This window comes from Prionailurus bengalensis, chromosome B4 (genome assembly GCF_016509475.1).
Source record: "Prionailurus bengalensis isolate Pbe53 chromosome B4, Fcat_Pben_1.1_paternal_pri, whole genome shotgun sequence".
NCBI classification, from domain to species: Eukaryota; Metazoa; Chordata; class Mammalia; order Carnivora; family Felidae; genus Prionailurus; species Prionailurus bengalensis.
In genome coordinates, this window is record NC_057358.1 from 89,173,683 (window position 1) to 89,189,904 (window position 16,222).

The following is a 16,222-nucleotide window of genomic DNA, read 5'->3' on the forward strand; positions in this document are numbered from 1 at the left end:
GGAACCTGTGTCTGCATCTGATGTCCTTTCACGTAACCTGTAATAGAAAACAGCAACAACTTAAATTATGAATTAAAACTTTATAGCTGGGAGGGACATGAAACATTTCCTGTCCAACCCATTCATTTATACGATGCAAGGAAGCATAATGATAGAGTTACACAATTAACATACCTGGGGCTAAAAACCCAGGTCGTTTGTTTTCAGGAACAATGATTTACTTTTAGATTCCTCACAAAGTACAGCAGGAGATAGAACACTTCACTATTTAGACTTTACATTCATTGAAGGAATCCTAGTTGGACCTAGAAGAGAACAGCAACGCCTCTGGTCTGTTAACAGGAGGAGTTAATTAAATTGATTAGCCATAACTAAGTTGTTTTTTTCACCAAGATCATTTCAAGAAACCACAATGTGCGGGCAGCGGCTTCACATGCTTGCCTTAAGATCAGGGGAAAAAATATGGTGAATATGTACAACTGTAACTTGCTTGAAATTTTGGTCAAACTAATGCCAGCTAGTTGTAGTAAGCCCTGTTACGTTGCCCGGAAACCCTGATTAGTTTCATGAACTTCAAAATCTATTAAGGAATAGTTTGGGAGAAATTTTTGAGCAGAACACATCCTTCTGAAATACAGATGCAAGTTGGCATGTGCTACAGCATGATAAATCTCAGTTCTAGCAATCGAGATTGGTTTGCTTACTCTTGTGAAGTGTTGACCAATATAGGGGGCACACGTTTTCAACTCTGGTTCTGGTTTGCGAGTCTGCTTTGTAGCTTCACCAGACCCTTTTCTGATTTCATTCATGCTACCCGTTCCACTTCGGTTCAGACAATTAAAAATTAAGGTAAAGAGAGTAAACTGTATATCTCCTTACTCTATTTTTGTTTTCAGTTTTTGAGGTAAAAGGTGGGATCAGGGATCGTTATTTGAGAACACTTTTAATCATTTGAAAGTCTTTGTTTGTTGGTCTGGAGTTACTTTCTACTTTGTTGACAACATATAGATGCACTCCTGTTGATATTTCAGGATGGGAGGAAAGAGAACATCATGCTTAAGAGCACAGATTTTGGTGTTAGTCATCCAGCCCTGCCACTGATCACACGCGTGGTCTCTGAGAGTCCATTTCTTCATCTGTAAAATGGGGCTGATAATAGTACTTACCTTCTTGTTTTTCTAAGGTTTCAATGAGGTGATTTGTGGAAAGCTTTGTCACAGGCTTGCACATAATAAATAGTAAAAATTAGTCCTTGTCTGTTTAATTTTAGTTTTCTTTATATTTCAACTGCTTCTTTGTTACATTCTGACTTAAATGAGCTTTTTGAAATTCAAATAAGTAATCACCAGCCTGCTACCGGAATAAATCCCAAAGTGGGCGAATCTTTAATCATTCTGATAAAGTCCCATGTACTTTTGGAATGGCGTATATAAAAAGGGAAATGTGGTAGGCAAACCAGAGAGATCCCCAGCAGCTTATGAGTGGATTTTTTGTTGTCATTTTTCATCCAAGTAACAGAGCCTAAAAGCCTACTTCCTGAGCTGCCGTGTGTTGGCTTGCAACTTTTGTTTTAAATTTTCTTTACCTTTGTTCAGTGACATTTTATGGGAAGTGAAAACTGTGGTCCAGTCAGCAGATTTTATTTACTGGTGGTAAAAAGGATTCTTATGACATCGAATCAAGTCACTGGTTTAATTTCATGGTCTTGAGAAAAATATATTTTTTAAATCAATATGGAAGTGAAGAATTAATTTGTAACTGTGAATTTGATTCTTCATGAGACAGTACTTTGTTCTTTTCCAGTTTTATTGAAGTATAATTGACATATAACAGAAAGTACTATGACAATAGAATTTATTATTTATGTATCTTTCATACCTTTTAGTACAGGGCTTTATTAAATATTTATTGAGTGGGTAGAGTGATATTGGGATTATCATTCCTTTACAGTATAAGTTAACATGGTGATCATTGAAAATTATGGAGGGTGTCCAATAAAGTATTACCACAGAACTAAACTGAATTCAAGTAGTGTGTAACTTCTTTAGAAAGTCATAAAGTTAAAACCAAACTAAATGTCCAACAGTGGGGAATGGTTAACTAAATTCCACTGGGGATGGTTAACTAACTCATACACATGGAATGTTATGCAGTCATTAACAGTAGTTTTTTTTTTTTTCAGTTTATTTATTTTGAGGGGGGGGCAGAGAGAGAGAGGGAGAGAGAGAATACCAAGTGAGGGGCTCAATCCCACAGGCTGTAAGACATGCCCTGAGCCAAAATCAAGAGTCAGATACTTAACCGACCGAGCCACCCAGGTGCCCCAACAGTTTTTGAAGAACATATTGGTATGGAGAAATATTTTATTATTTATTATTTATTTTTTATTTTTTGTTAAATATTTATTTTTGAGAGACAGAGAGTGCAAGTGGTGGAGGGGCAGCGAGAGGGGGACAGAGGATCCAAAGCAGGCTCTGCATTGACAGCAGTGAATCCGATATGGGGCTCAAACTCACGAACTGGGAGATCATGACCTGAAGTGAAGTCAGACACTCAACTGACTGAGCCACCCAGGTGCACCTGGAGAAATATAATAGTTGAAAAAAAAGACTATAAAAGGATGGTGAAATAATAAGAATGAAAAATAATCACACCAGCAGCTACCAGTTAGAGTGCTCATGGTGTGCAGGTCACTGTTGTGGCTGCTTTGCATGAGTGGGGCTGAGCTTCACATGCACATAGTCGGCTGTAATGCATGGTGGAAGGAATTTCTGGTTCTCTTCCTTCTCGGTATATGTTGTACTTCCTGTGTTTTTGGCAGTATACCTTGGTACGTCAACTGGTTTAATGCCAGAATCTCACCTTGAGCTCTACCCTCTTTCAGGATGGGGATGGGACAAAGTAAATCCAAGCAAGACTTGATCTTTGGCTTGAACCTCTGCTGATCACATTTGTCCACAGCACAGTTTCAAACTTCTGGTTTGCTTACAACTTAGTGATATATTTTGGTTTTGCTTTGCTTTGAGTTCAGCTAGTGTGTGTGTGTGTGTGTGTGTGTGTGTGTGTGTGTGCGTGCACGTGCGTGTGTGCATGTGTGTGTCTGTTAGGAATAGCAACTTCTCTTTTCTTTTTTTGGTGAAATGTATATACAAATAGGTATAGACAATGATTATTCACAACTAAAAAAATAAAATGAATACCTGAGCTGTTAGCTATGGGGGATAAGAATTATAACATTTTCAGTGTCTTAGAAATCCCATGTTGCCCTTTTCCTGACAAATCTTCCTTCATCCCATGGACTGCCCCCCCCCCCCAACAATTCTGATGAATTTAGTATTAAAGTCACTCCCTTATTTTCTTTACAATTTATGACTATTTTATAGTTTCCTTTATAGTTTGTGTGTGTGTGTGTGTGTGTGTGTGTGTGTGTCAGAAAGCGGGGGAGGGGCAGGGAGAGGGCAAGCAGGCTCTGCACTTTCAGCTCAGAGCCTGATGTAGGGCTCAAACCCATGAACCTCGAAAAACCATAAAATACCTAGGAATAAATCTAACCAAAGACATGAAAAATCTGTACACTGAAAACTATAGAAACCTTATGAAAGAAATTGAAGAAAACACAAAAAAATGGAAAAAGATTCCATGCTCCTGGATAGGAAGTACAAATATTGTGAAAATGTCGATACTACCTAAAGCAATCTACATATTCAATGCAATCCCTATCAAAGTAACACCAGCATTCTTCACAGAGCTAGAACAAATAATCCTAAAATTTGTATGGAACCAGAAAAGACCCCGAATAGCCAAAGCGATCTTGAAAAAGAAAACCAAAGCAGGAGGCATCACAATCCCAGACTTCAAGCTATACTACAAAGCTATAATCATCAAGACAGTATGGTACTGGCACAAGAACAGACACTCCAATCAATGGAACAGAGTAGAGAACCCAGAAATGGACCCACAAACATATGGCCAACTAACCTTTGACAAAGCAGGAAAGAATATCCATTGGAATAAAGACAGTCTCTTCAGCAAGTGATGCTGGGAAAACTGGAAAGCGACATGCAGAAGAATGAACCTGGACCACTTTCTTACACCATACACAAAAATAAACTCAAAATGGATAAAAGACCTCAATGTAAGACAGGAAGCCATCAAAATCCTCGAGGAGAAAGCAGGCAAAAACCTCTTTGATCTTGGCCACAGCAACTTCTTACTCAACATGTCTCTGGAGGCAAGGGAAACAAAAGCAAAAATGAACTACTGGGACCTTATCAAAATAAAAAGCTTCTGCACAGCGAGGGAAACAATACACAAAAGTAAAAGGCAACCGACAGAATGGGAGAAGATATTTGCAAACGACATATCAGATAAAGGGTTAGTATCCAAAATCTATAAAGAACTTATCAAACACAACACCCAAAAAACAAATAATCCAGTGATGAAATGGGCAAAAGACATGAATAGACACTTCTCCAAAGAAGACATCCAGATGGCCAACCGACACATGAAAAAATGCTCCACATCACTCATCATCAGGGAAATACAAATCAAAACCACACTGAGATACCACCTTATACCTGTCACAATGACAACTCAGGCAACAACAGATGTTGGAGAGGATGTGGAGAAAGAAGATCTCTTTTGCATTGTTGGTGGGAATGCAAGCTGGTGCAGCCACTCTGGAAAACAGTATGGAGGTTCCTCAAAAAACTAAAAATAGAACTACCCTCTGACCCAGCAATTGCACTACTAGGCATTTATCCACAGGATACAGGTGTGCTGATTCGAAGGGACACATGCACCCCCATGTTTATAGCAGCACTATCAACAATAGCCAAAGTATGGAAAGAGCCCAAATGTCCACCGATGGATGAATGGATAAAGAAAATGTGGTGTGTATACACACACACACACACACACACACACACACACACTGGAGTATTACTCAGCAATCAAAAAGATTGAAATCTTGCCATTTGCAACTACATGGATGGAAATGGAGGGTATTATGCTAAGTGAAATTAGTCAGAGAAAGACAAAAATCATATGACTTCACTCATATGAGGACTTTAAGAGACAAAACAGATGAACATAAGGGAAAGGAAGCAAAAATAATATAAAAACAGGGAGGGGGACAAAACAGAAGAGACCCCTAAATATGGAGAACAAACTGAGGGTTGCTGGAGGGGTTGTGGGAGGGGGGATGGGCTAACTGGGTAAGGGGCACTAAGGAATCTACTCCTGAAATCATTGTTTCACTCTATGCTAATTTGGATGTAAATTTTAAAAAATAAAAAATAAAAATAAAATGAATAAATAAACATTAAAAAAACCCAACAAACCCATGAACCTCAAGATCATGACCTGAGCGGAAATCAAGAGTCCAATGCTTAACCAAATGAGCCACCCAGGCGCCCCTCCTTTATGGTTTTGTTGTATGTTATGTTTGTACATGAAGAATACAGAGCTGTTTAGGGGCACCAGTCTTAGTTTAGTCAGTAGAGCATACAACTCTTGATCTTGGGGTGGTGAGTTTGAGCCCCCATAACGGGCATAGAGATTATGTAAAAAAAAAATACAGAGCAGTTTGAACATGTACCAGATGTTTTCATGGTATTGAGAAATTGATATTACTTAAAAAATTAAAATAATAGTATTTTGGCATGTATAAAAAATCTTTATCTTTTGAGTATACATGTTGATATATTTATGGGTGAAATTATGGTGTCTAGGGTATGCTACAGAATAATCTGGGGGAAGGCGAAATAGGTAGGAATACAGATAAAATAAGATTGTCCATGAATTAATAATCATTGAGTATGTGGGGTTCACTATATTATTCTCTTATTTTTGAGAGTGTTTACAATTTTTCCTAATAAAATTTTAAGTGTTCTTATGACTTCCATTTTTCACTCAATGTTATGATACTAAGATTAATCCACATGAATGTGTGCAGCTGTAGTTAATTTATTTTCATTGGTGTATTTATTCCAGTGTGTAAAAATAGTAGTCTATCCACTCGGTATGACCTTTGGGTTATTTGTAGTTTTTTGCTATTATGAATAATAATATCCTATAGGTGTCTCCTGGTGTACGTTTCTCTAGGTATACTTACTGAGTCATAAGGAATGAGCATGTTCAACTTTACTAGGTAATGTCAGACTTTTCTCCAAATCCTGGGTATTTACACTCTTCCCAGGAATGGATCAGAACTCTGCATCCTGAAACACTGTGGAGCAACGGATTATTTAAGGTAAATGCTAAACTGTTATACTAAAGAGAACCCTAGAAGACAATAATGTAAAAACATAGAGAGTTTTCTTTTTTCCTTCCTTCCCTTTGTTCCCTATTTCCCTTATTTCCTTTCTTTCCTTTGTCTCTTGTACCACGTTCTGAAGGTGTGTGATCCAGACCATCAGAATTGCTTTGCTTCATTAAATTATTGGAATTTTCTCCACCTTGTTGCTCTGCTGTCACCTAGGGAACTGAACTTGTCTCCCTGGTTGAAACTGGGTCTTAAGTATATCCGTGTTCTAGCTCATGGGAAGGAAAAGGAGTCTTGAGGAGCACGTGCCCCAGTGTTTTAAAACCCAGGCCACAAGTAGCACACACAATTTTCATTCATTGAACGAGTGAGAATTTAGCCACATGGCCACATCTGCTATAGGGGAGATTGGCAAACATAGTCTGTCTGGACAGCCTGGTTTCCTGCTACGACTCTGTGACCATGGCAGAAGGAGAGGAAGATTTTAAATAGAACTACACTATGACCCCAGCAATTGCACTACTAGGTATTTATCCAAAGCTACAAAAATACTGATTCAAAGGGGCACATGCACCTCAACATTTTTTTAGTAAATCTTTCAAAAACAATTTCTTTTAAGTTTGTTTATGTTGAGAGAGAGAAAGAGAGAGCTCAAGTGGGGTAGGGGCAGAGAGAGAGGAGAGAGAGAATCCCAAGTAGGCTCCACACTGTCAGCACAGAGCCTGAAGCAGGGCTTGAAGTCAACTATGAGATCATGACTTGAGCTGAGATCAAGAGTTGGACATGCAACCAGCTGAGCCACCCAGGCGCCCCTATGCTCCAGTGTGTATGGCAGCATTATCAATAATAGCCAGACTATGAAGAGATCCCAAATGTCTATCAGCTGATGAAGAAAGACGATGTTATACATACATAATGGAATATTAGTCATCAAAAAGAATGAAGTCTTGCCATTTGCGACAACATAGATACAACTAGAGTATATTAATCTAAGCGTAATAAATCAGTCAGTGAAAGACAAATACCATATTATTTCACTCATACGTGGAATTTTAGAAACAAAAGAGATGAAGGGAAGGGAAGGAGAAATAAAATAAGGGGCACCTTGGTGGCTCAGTTGGTTAAGCGGCTGACTTCAGCTCAGGTCATGTTCTCACAGTTTGTGAGTTCGAGCCCCACATCAGGCTCTGTGCTGATAGCTCAGAGCCTGGAGCCTGCTTCAGATTTTGTGTCTTCCTCTCTCTCTGCCCCTTCCCCACTTGTGTGCATGCTCTCTCTCTCTGTCTCTCAAAAAATAAGTAAATAAGTAAGTAAATAAACATTCAAAAAAGAAAAACAGAGGGAGGCATATCATAACACATTTTTAAAAAGAAGTTTATTTATTTTGAGAGAGCAAGAGAGTGTGTGCCTGCAAGTGGGTAAGGGGCAGATAGAGGAAGAGAGAGTATGCCAAGCAGGTTCTGAGCTGTCAGCACAGAGTGCAACACAGGGCTCAAACCCATGAATCATAAGCTCATGACCTGAGCTGAAACCAAGAGTTGGACTGTCAACCAACCGAGCCAGCCAGTTACCCCAAGAGACTCTTAATTATAGAGAACAAACTGAGAGTTGCTGGAGGGGAGGTGGGTGGGGGATGGGCCAGATGGGTGATGGGCATTAGGGAGGGCACTCGTGATGAGCACTGGGTATTATATACAAGTGACAAATCACTAAATCTCCTGAAACCAATACCATATGTTAACTAGCTTGAATTTAAATACAAATTTGGAAGAAAAAAAAAGATTTTTAAAAAATTTATTTTGAAAAAGAGCGTGTCTGTGGAGGAGGGGCAGAGAGAGGGAGAGAGTGAGAATCCCAAGCAGCGACTGCGTCATCAGTGAAGAGCACGACACAGGGCTTGAATTCACAAACCATGAGATCATGACCCGAGCCAAAGTCTGAACTTTAACCAAATGAGTCACCCAGGTGCTCCAAGGAGAGGAAGATTTTAGTGGACAATAAGCAGTTAGCAATAAAGATAGGTTTTTTGGAGAAGCAATCTATTTGGGGGCGAAATGGTATTTTGTTTTAATTTGTATGTGTTTCATTGCTAATAAGGTAGAACATCTTCCATGAATAGCTAAGGCACTCCTGAAAAAACCAAAGCTGGAGGCATCACAGTCCTGGACTTCAAGATATGTTACAAAGCTGTAATAATCAAGATAGTATGGTACTGGCACAAAACAGACCCTTAGATCAATGGAACAGAATAGAGAACCCAGAAATAGACTCACAAATGTATGGCCAACTAATCTTTGACAAAGCAGGAAAGAATATCCAACGGAATAAAGAAAGTCTCTTCAGCAAATGGTGTTGGGAAAACTGGACAGCAACATGCAGAAAATGAGCCTGGACCACTTTCTTACACCATACACAAAAATGAACTCAAAATGGATGAAAGATCTAAACGTAAGTTAGGAAGCCATCAAAATCATGGAGGAGAAACCTCTTTGACCTCGGCCGCAGCAACTTCTTACTCAGCATGTCTCTGGAGGCAAGGAAAACAAAACCAAAAATGAACTATTGGGACCTCATCAATATAAAAAGCTTCTGCACAGCAAAGGAAACAATCAGCAAAACTAAAATGCAGCCAATAAAATGGGAGAAGATATTTGGAAATGACATCTCAGATAAAGATTAGTGTTCAAAATCTGTAAAGAACTTACCAAACACAACACCCAAAAAACCAAATAATCCAGTGAAGAAATGGGCAAAAGACATGAATCGACACTTTTCCAAACAGGGCATCCAGATGGCCAACCAACACATGAAAAAATGCTCAACATCACTCATCATCAGGGAAATACAAATCAAGACCACAATGAGATACCACCTCACACTTGTCAGAATGGCTAACATTAACAACTCAGGCAGTAACAGATATTGGTGAGGATGTGGGAAAAGAGGAACCCTTTTGCCCTGCTGGTGGGAATGCAAACTGGTGCAGCCACTCTGGAAAACAGTATGGAGGTTCCTCAAAAAATTAAAAATAGAATTACTCTATGACCCAGCAATTGCACTGCTAGGTGCTTACCTAAAGGATACAAGTGTGCTGTTTTGAAAGGGCATGTGCACCCCAGTGTTTATAGCTGTGCTATCAACAGTAGCCGAAGTATGGAAAGAGCCAAAATGTCCATCAATGGATGAATGGATAAAGAAGATGTGGTATCTATGTACAATGGAGTATTACTGGGCAATCAAAAAGAATGAAATCTTGCCGTTTGCAATAACATGGATGGAACCAGAGGGTATTATGCTAAGTGAAATTAGTCAGAGAAAGACAAATATCATATGACTTCACTTATATGTGGAATTTAAGATACAAAACAGATTAACATAAGGGAAGGGAAGCAAAACTAATATAAAAACAGGGAGGGGGACAAGACAGAAGAGACTCTTAAATACAGAGAACAAACTGAGGGTTGCTGGAAGGGTTGTGGGGGGGGTGGGCTAAGTGGGTAAGGGGCATTAAGGAAGACACTTGTAGGGATGAGCACTGGGTGTTAATCATAGGGGATGAATCACTGAATGCCACTCCTGAAATCATTGTGCTATATGCTAATTAACTTAGATGTAAATTAAAAAAAAAAAAGAGCATCTTTTCACATTTTGGCTGGCTATGTGTTTTTGTCACTAAAATACTTATTCATATCTTTGCCTACTTATCTGTTAGTTTGTCTTCTCGTTGATTTTTTAGTTTTTCTTTTTAGTATGTTCTCAATATTAATTTCTTATCAATTATAACTATTGCAAATATCTTCATCATGGTTGTAGCTTATACTTTTACAATTATAAAAGATATCTTTTGATAAACAGAGGTTGTTTAAATTTATTAGATGTATCAATTATTAACCTATGTTTGGTGTTTAAGCAATTCTTTCCCTACTTTGAAGTCAGAAAGATATCTGTCTACATCCTCTTCTAAATATTTTAAAATTTTGTTTTTGACAAATTAATGGGGTTTTAATTCATCTGAAGTTTATTTTTCATACTGTGAGCTAGGGATATATTTTCAGTTCTTTTCATATGAATGGCCAAATTTATTTTTTTAGTTTTATTTGCTAAATAGTTTCTTATTTTATTTTACTTTCTTTGATTTTGTTTTGTCTTATTTTGTGTAATTTTTAAGTAAGCTCTGTGCCTATTGTGGGACTTGAACTCAGGACCCTGAGATCAAGAGTTGCATGCTCTACTGACTGAACCACCCAGGTGCCCCCCAGTTCCTTCTGTCCTGATTACAGTTTCATATGTGCATGAATTTATCTCTGGGTACTGTTGTGTTTCATTGGTTAGTTATAGGTTACTGCACCAGTATTACATTCTTTTAATTACAGTAGCTTTATAATAACTCTTTATATCTGATAGGCCAAATCCTCCTTACTTATTTTTTCAGAACTACCTTGGGGATCTTGGTCTTTTCTCTTCCATATACATTTTAGCATCAGCTTTTCCTTCCCTGGGAAACCTACAGGCATTTTGATTGAAATTGTGTGACATTGTAAGTCAACTAGAAGGGAGTTAGCATCTATATAATATTAGTTCTTCCTATGCATTAATGTGAATATTTCTCCATTTACTTAGTTCTTGTTAAAATGTCTTACTATAAAGTTTTATATTTTCTATGTTTTTATTAGATTTATTTCATGATATTTTTATTATTAATGTTTATGAGATCTCTTCTAAAATTGTTTTCTGTTATACAGAAATGCAGTTTATTTTTGCATATTGGTCTCATATCACACCACTTTGCTGGTCTATTACTATATCTAATTCTTTTTTTTTTCTTTTTTGTAAAAAAATTATTTGCAAAGCAAGACAGTTTTATTTCCCACTTTCCAAACTTTATGGCTTTAATTTATTTTTCTTGTATTTTTGCCCTAGACAGAATTTGGAGTACAAAGTTAATAAAAGTGGTGACTTTGGCATTCTTTTCTTGTTCTCGATTTAAAGGGATTGGTTTTAAGCTTGTCCTCCCTTAAAGGATGATGATTGTTTTCGGTTTATTATAGGCATTTTTCATCAGGTTAAGTATAATCTCTTATATTTCTTGTTTACTTGAGATTTTAATCATTAATAGGTGGTTGAATGTTATCTTTTTTTCTTTTTGTGTCTATTAATACTTTTTCTTTAATCTGTTAATGTGTTGAGTAATGTTTATAGGTTGTCTAATATTAAACCATCTTTGCATTCTAGAATTAAACTGTCTTCACTGTTGTATTTTATGTATATAAAAACAGTTGGAGGGGCACCTGGGTGGCTCAGTTGGTTAAGCATCAGGCTCTTGGTTTCAGCTCATGTCATTATCTTGTGGTTCATGAGATCAAGCCATGTCTTGCTCCGTGCTGCCAGCTCAGAGCCTGCTTGGAAGTCTATCTCTTCTTTCTCTCTGCCCCTCCCCCTGCGCTCTCTCTCTCAAAATAAATAAATAAATAAACTTTGAAAACAAAAACAATTGGATTCAGTTTGCCAGTATTAAGGGTTTTTTGCCTCTCAATACCTGGATGAAACTGGCCCGTGGTTTTCCTTTATGATAATATCCTTGTCTGGGTTCATATCTAAGTTATACTTGCCTCACATAATGTGTTGGAGAGTATTACTTCTCTTTCTATTTTGTGGAGGAGTTTGACATTTTGGAATATTCCTTTCCTTGAAAGTTTGGAAGAACTATTTGTCTGAGTCTAGTTATTTACTTTGAAGAACTTTTTTAAGTTTATTTATGTATTTAATTTTGAGAGAGAGAGAGAGAGCGTGAGCAGGGGAGAGCAGCAGAGCGAGAGGAGAGAGATAATCCCAAAGCATGTTCCATGTCCAGCATGGAGCCTGATGCAGGGCTGGGTTACACCACCTTGGGAATCATGGCCCAAGTGGAAATCAAGAGTTGGTTGCCCAACTGACTGAGCCACCCAGGAACCCCATGTGAAGAACTTTTTAACCACTCATTGGTAGTCATTTCCTTTATTAGTTATAGGATTATTTATTATCTCTATTTCTTCTGGCATCAGTTCTGAGAAGTTATATTTTTCCAGAAATTTGTCTATTTTATGTTTTCAAATATATTGGTATGTTACTGATAGTATTTTGTTATTTTTTTAAAAAGTGGCTGACCTGTTTGGGGCTCCTGGGTGGCTCAGTCAGTTAAGCATCTGACTTCGCTCAGGTCACGATCTCACGGTATGTGAGTTCAAGCCCCACGTCGGGCTCTGTGCTGACTGCTCAGAGCCTGGAGCCTGTTTCAGATTCTGTGTCTCCCTCTCTCTCTGACCCTCCCCCGTTCATGCTCTATCTCTCTCTGTCTCAAAAATAAATAAAAACGTTAAAAAATAAAATAAAAAGTGGCTGATCTGTATTGAATATAAAATATCATTGGGGTGTCTGGGTGGCTCAGTCAGTTGAGCGTCCAGCTCTTGATTTCAGCTCAGGTCATGATCTCATGGTTCTTGAGTTCAAGCCCCACATTGGGCTCTGCACTATCAGTGCAGAGCCCGTTTGGGATTCTTTGTCACTCCCTCTCTCTCTCTGTTCCTCCCCTGCTTGTGTGCGCGCTCTCTCTCTCTCAAAATAAATAAACTTAAAAAAATTTTTTTCTCTTCTCTGTTTCTTCCTGAATGTTAAAGGAGGCTTGTCTGTTTTTGCTGGTTTTTCTTTTTTATTTTATTGATCATTGCTCTTATCTTAACTATGACCTTTGTGATTTTATTTGGGTTTATTCTGTTCTTTATTGTCTTAAGTTGGATGCTTATTCATTTTTATCCTTTTCTGCAACTATAAGCATTTAAGACAATAAATTTCTTTTCTAATATAAATGTTATTTCTAACAAGTGTGTTACTCCTAACAAAGGTGTCTGTTCTTCATTCTAATAATTATTTATGATAATTCCCCTTGAAGTATCACCTGTGCTGCATCTCACAAGATTTTATATGTAAAGTTCATTAGAATTAAGTTCTAAATATTTTCAGTTTCTCAAATTGGTTTCTTTTAAAAATTTTTTTTTATTTTTATTTTTTAAAAATTTACATCCAAATCAGTTAGCATATAGTGCAACAATGATTTCAGGAGTAGATTCCTTAATGCCTCTTACCCATTTAGCCCATCCCCCCTCCCACAACCCCTCCAGCAACCCTCAGTTTGTTCTCCATATTTAGGAGTCTCTTCTGTTTTGTCCCCCTCCCTGTTTTTATATTATTTTTGCTTCCCTTTCCTTATGTTCATCTGTTTTGTCTCTTAAAGTCCTCATATGAGTGAAGTCATATGATTTTTGTCTCTCTAATTTCACTTAGCTTAATACTCTCCATTTCCATCCACGTAGTTGCAAATGGCAAGATTTCATTCTTTTTAATTGCCGAGTAATACTCCATTGTATATATATACCACATTTTCTTTATCCATTCATCCATCGGTGGACGTTTGGGCTCTTTCCATACTTTGGCTATTGTTGATAGTGCTGCTATAAACATGGGGGTGCATGTGTCCCTTCGAATCAGCACACCTCTTCCCCGTGGATAAATGCCTAATAGTGCAGTTGCTGGGTCAGAGGGTAGTTCTATTTTTAGTTTTTTGAGGAACCTCCATACTGTTTTCCAGAGTGGCTGCACCAGCTTGCATTGCCACCAACAATGTAAAAGAGATCCTCTCTCTCCCCATCCTCTCCAACATCTGTTGGCCTGAGTTGTTAATGTTAGCCATTCTGACAGGTGTAAGGTGTTATCTCATTGTGGTTTTGATTTGTATCAAATTGGTTTCTTCTTTGACCCATGAGGCATATAGGAATACACTTTCAAATTAAAACAAAAAAAGTGGGAATACTTAATTTCTTTTTAAAAAAATACAATTACATTGTGATCTGAAAGTAATAGTGTTTGAAATTAGTTGAGGATTGTTTCCTCTTTTACTATTCTCTGGAGGGTTTCATGTAAGATTGGAATTACCTGACTCTTAAATGTTTAGTAGAACTCATCACTACAGTTATCTAGATCTAGTGCTTTCATCAAGAAAAACTATCTGTCATTGCTTGCACATTTACATGTTTTTTGATTGACTGGCATAACATTGGCTATAATATTCTCATATCTTCTTAATCCCACAGCATCTGCAGTGATGCCTCTTTTCTATGAACAACAATTGTCTGTGTGCCTTTTCCCCTTTTTTCCTTGATTGACTTCACCAGAGTTATTAGTTTTTTAAAAGAGCAATATTTTTGCTTTCTTGATTTATTGTGTATTTGTTTTCTGTTTCACTGGTTTATTCTTCCTATTATTCTCTTCCTTTTTTTTTTTTTTTGGTGAGCATTGTTTTGCCAATTTTTAAAAGTTCTTTCTTACTTATTTTCCAAGTTCTTATTTTTCTTCTTTTCTAATGTAAATATGTAAGCTAATAAAATTTCCTCTAAACACTGCACACCTGCATTCTACAAATTTTTATAGGTAGTATTTTTGTCATCTTCCAGTTATCACGTTTTCTAATTTCTGTTATGATTTTTGCCTGCCACCCGTGATATGTTTAAAAATGTGTTTAAAATTTTCCAGATATGTAGAGTTATTTCAGTTATCATTTTGTTACTGATTTCTTACTTTAACTGCACAGTTTTCTTTGTTATAAATCTTTTACACTATTGAAGATTGTAAGCCACAATCTCTCCTGGCACTTTGCATCTCCCTTCCCCTGCTTTATATCTCTCCATAGCACTTATTATCATTGGTCTATTTTATACTGACTTTATCTTCTTTGGGGGATTTTTAAATTCCTTACTTATGTGAAAGCTGATGATGTGATTAAAATCATATTTTAAAAGTACTTTAGCCTGCATTCTAGTTTCAACTAGATGGTTCATGCAGTGGTATCTCTCTAACTTTACTATGGTATAGGAAATAGAAGTCTAATATACATTTTTTTGAGCCTATCAGTATAATTTTTAGTAATGAGATTTAATTGATGTAATATTAGTTTCACGTGTACAACATAATGATTTAATATTTGTAAATATTGCAGAATGCTCACCACTGCAAGTCTAATTAACATCCATCACCATACAGTTACAATTTTTTTTTCTTGTAATGAGAACTTATTATTTTATTTTATTTTTTTAAAGTAAACTCTTTCACATCCTGGGGCTCAAACTCATGACCCTGAGATCAAGAGTCACGTGCTCTTCTGACTGAGCCAGCCAGGTGCCCTGTGATGAGAACTTTTAATATCTACTCTCTTAATCCCTTTCAGACAGTTATTTTAGATTTTTTCCATTATTGATTTCTATTTTAGTATGACAGTCCTGTAGATTATAGAATTGAAGATACTATGAGAAGAATTTAGTCTTGTGTTTTTTCCTAAAAAGTATTACAGGGTCTGGTCCTTACCATCTAGAATAATGTTTATAACCTAAGTTCAGCACCCTGGGGAGGATATACATATAAGAGAGCAAATAATATTACACTAACAGTTATAAATTCTTCTTTTTTTGTTTTTAATGCTTCACCCTCTGGATAACGGCACTTTTTTTTTTTAATGTTTCATTTACTTACTTTTAAGTAATCTCTACACCCATCGTGGGGCTCAAACTTAAAACCCGACATCGAGAGTTGCATGCTCCTCTGCGCCAGCCAAGCGCCTTAGTTTTAAATTCTTCATATGTAGGTTTGCATTTGCACCTAGAAAAATCCAGGATGTATGGATTTTAGGGATGAAAATTTGTACTGAGGTCTCCTATAGTGGGCAGAGAGTGACAGCATCCACATTTTATTGATAATCTGAGATGCTGTTGGAAAGGCTCTGGGGTTTTGCTGTTTCTGATCGTCCAGACTCTGCTTTCATTCTTGCAGTTTGCAGGTGGTAATGTCTCTTTTCTTGTGGAACTGCTTCATTTTATCCTTTGGAGTTCCACTCTAAAGCTGGCTGCAGAGACCTTTATAATTCAGGGCCCCGTG

The 16,222-nt window shown here is 37.2% G+C and overlaps 1 protein-coding gene across 1 annotated transcript in view; it reads left to right on the top strand.

Annotated features, from left to right (window-relative positions):
- Nucleotides 1-16,222, top strand: part of SRGAP1 (SLIT-ROBO Rho GTPase activating protein 1) — a 285,374-nt gene that overhangs the window by 5,183 nt on the left and 263,969 nt on the right. The window lies entirely within an intron of this gene.